This window comes from Coenobita brevimanus, chromosome 42 (assembly GCF_032717465.1).
Source record: "Coenobita brevimanus isolate Jiangsu-jjx chromosome 42, ASM3271746v2, whole genome shotgun sequence".
In the NCBI taxonomy this organism is placed as follows: domain Eukaryota; kingdom Metazoa; phylum Arthropoda; class Malacostraca; order Decapoda; family Coenobitidae; genus Coenobita; species Coenobita brevimanus.
The window spans coordinates 6,277,061-6,280,534 of NC_136995.1; the positions used below are offsets into that span (position 1 = coordinate 6,277,061).

The 3,474-nt window shown below is 38.4% G+C and overlaps 1 non-coding gene across 1 annotated transcript; it reads left to right on the top strand.

Moving 5' to 3' along the window:
- The first annotated feature begins 1,154 nt into the window (after positions 1–1,154).
- On the top strand, positions 1,155–1,273 carry LOC145397697 (5S ribosomal RNA). Its single transcript, XR_013897011.1, has one exon. It is a non-coding gene; the product is annotated as a 5S ribosomal RNA (ribosomal RNA).
- Positions 1,274–3,474: the final 2,201 nt, after the last annotated feature.

Sequence of the window (3,474 nt, forward strand, 5' to 3'; positions counted from 1 at the left end):
AGAGAATGGAGAATGAAAGACTGACTAAGAGGGTGTATGTAGGTGAGGTGGAGAGAGGGAGAGGGAGGGGTAGACCGAGGATGAGATGGAGGGATGGAGTTGAGAGGTATATGAGGGAGGGGGGGGTGAGTTGGGGGGAGGGTAGTCAAATGGTGGGTGACAGAGTGACTTGGAGGCGTTTTGTCTGCGGCCACCCTTTGCGGGATTAGGGCGTCGGGTTATAGATAGATAGATAGATAGATTATATTCTAATAATTTTCTTTACAGTTATTATCATCATCAAGATATTCATTCACAGAATTATCATCAAAACTAGACTACATCATCACCACCACCATCCCTGTCAGCTTCATTAGATCTAGGCTACCATTATAAATCGTCCACCTTAACTTTACAACTAACTTCCTTGTTTTAACTCCTTTTTTTTATTTTCTAATATCCTTTCTTATTTCTCCTCTTTCTCATTCACCGTTTCTTTCCCTTTACTTTCTTTAGCTATTTCAGTCTCTCTTCTATTTTCCTACATTCTTTTTTCCATTCTCTTACCTTTTTCTTGTTTGTGCTCCCTCCTTTACTTTCTTTCTCCACAATGTTAAATCATCACAAGGTATAAAAGAGGTAGGAGTCGAGATGAAGTAAGGTTGAGCGACCTGGGACTCTACTACAGGTGTCCTCAGTTAACACCATTGCCATCTATGCTTCATTTTCGTTCTTTCTCCCTATCATTCCTTCTTTCATATTTCCCTTTGTCTCATTTTTTTTTCTCTCTTCAAGTATTTTCAGCTTCTTTCCTCCATTTCCCTTTGTTTCTTTCTTTTGTCCATTCTCTTCTTTTATAATTTTCTCTCTCAGTTTCATTCCTTTGGTCTTTTTGTTCTTTCCTATTCCATTCTTTTTTTTTCTTATATACACCATTACTTTATTTCTTTTAATATTTTCTTTAATATATTACAGCAATGAAAACACTTGAGACGAAAAAGTCAAGGTGAGGTAAGGAGGAGTGACCTAGGACTAATAAAGGTGTCTGGAGTTCGACCCTACTTTGGTTAGTTTTCCATCTGATTGTCCCTTCTTATTTACTTCATTCTTTCTTTCTCTCTCTCTTTTTCCGTTTATGCTGCCTTTGCATCATGTTTTAATATATTCCATTTGTCTCCAACGGCCATGCCACGTTGAGTACACCGCTTCCCGTCCGATCAGCGAAGTTAAGCAACGTTGGGTCTGGTTAGTACTTGGATGGGTGACCGCCTGGGAACACCAGATGCTGTTGGCATCCCTACGTGTCAAGTGGGGTTGGTGGAGGATTAGTGCCCCTCCCTGTAAAACAATTAACTCTAAGCCCTTGACCACCCCGTTTGGGATACATGGCGTCTGGCAATGGATGGATGGATATTCTTTTCCTTTTTACCGTCTTAATCCGCTTCCCATCATACATTATCCTTTACGTCTCTCAGTCATTCATTTTTTCTTATATTAATTCTCTCTTTTTCCCGCATTTTATCATTTTTGTTTATTTGCTTACTTTTTATTTTCCTTGCTTTCCTCTTTTTCTTCTGCATGCTTCCTATTTCCTTTCTCCATTAAATGGCAGCAGTGCAACCTATATGATAAGTTGGAGGTGTGATGAAGTAAGGTTAATATCATCAGTTGTATTCACATGAACATAGACACCACCATCACCACCAATATTATCAACATTTTCAGAACCATTATCATAATCATCATCAGAATTAAGCTAAACTACCTTCATCAACACAAGCACTACCACAGTCACCACCATCATCATCAGAAGCATCACCATCACCATCACATCATCATCATCATAATTATCACCACCATCACCATTACTTACTTTAGATCATTGCCACCACTATATTACATCATCACAAGCTACAAGAAATGCAGGAGACAAGATGGAGTAAGGAGGAGCGGCCTGGGACTCTGCTGCAGGTATACCGAGTTCACCCCTCATCCGGAGAGTCTCCTTTTCGTTCATACATTCGCCCTCACCTTCCGTATTTATTTGTCCTTCCTGTAACCTGCATTTTTCATTACCTTTCCTTCCGTCTTACTTGTTTTCTTTTCTCCCTCTATTTCCTTTTCCTTCCTTCTTTCTTTCCTCTCAGCACCAAAGGCACTAAGAGAGGTAGGAGGCGTGATATATAAGATGGAGCGGCCACGGACACTACTACACGAGTACCAAGGTAACGCCTGCACTCCGTACAGTTTACATCATTTTCTTTCTTCCTGACATTCTTTCTTTCTTTCCTTTTCACCTGAATTTCCTATTTAGTTTGTTGCTAGTCCTCCTCTTCTTGTTTGTATTTACTCCTTCAAATTGTTTCCGCTTTTCTGAATCTTTTCCATTCTTTTATCTTTTTTTATATCCTTTCTACTGTGATTTCTTTTTCCATTCTTTTCCCTACTCTTTTCTTTTTCCATTTTCTTTTTCTTTCTCCTTCCTTTTCTTTATTTACTATATTACAGCAATAAAGAAACCGCACAGGTAGGCACTAAGGTGGAATATGGTGAAGCGACCTGGCACTCTAATAAAGGTAACTGATTTTCGACCATTTATTTCAGAGGGTTGTTTTATCCTTGTTTACTTCCCTCTTTCCTTTTTCCGCTAGTGCAGTTCTTGTTTTTAATTATCTTTTCCTTCACTGTCGTTCTCTTTTCTTCTTTCCGTCTGGTTTCTTTGCTTCTTCCCTTAATCTTTGTATCACATCTATTACTGTCTCCTTTCTACTTCTTTTCGGCATTTTGTTCACTGATTCCCATTTTTCTGTCCCTTTTCTATCACACTTTCTTCCTTTTCTCATTTTTGTCTACCTGTTCTATCCTCTTTTCTTCATTATGTAACAGCATCACAAGCTACAAGCGAGGTAGGAGGCGAGATGAAATAAGGATGTAATCGTCACTAATGACCTACTGTGTTTCACCCTTATCATCACCATCATCATCATCATCATCACTGTCACTTCATCATCATCATCATCATCATCATCACTTCTCCATCATCATCATCATCACTGTCACTTCATCATCATCATCATCATCATCATCATCACTTCCTCCATCATCATCATCATCACTGTCACATCCTCTTTCATTATCATCATCATCATCGTCATCGCTGTCACATCCCCTATCATCATCATCATCATCACTATCACAGTCTACTAACATCTGTGTCCTCTTGCTTACTTTGTATCACCAAGTAAATTTTTTCCGTATATTTTTCTCACATTTTCTCTTTTTTCCTTATGCTTCTTATTCTTTGTCCTGCTGTCGCATTTTATTTATATTCCTTTTTTTTTTCCTCTAGGTTCCTTCTATTTATTATATACTGTATACGGTAGATAGATAGATAGACATACACCTCTTTTATCTCATTTTTTTGTTTTTTTCCAGTATTTCATCTCTGCCATTCTTTTCGTTCTGACTCTTTTACTTTTCTCCTTTCTTCCTTCA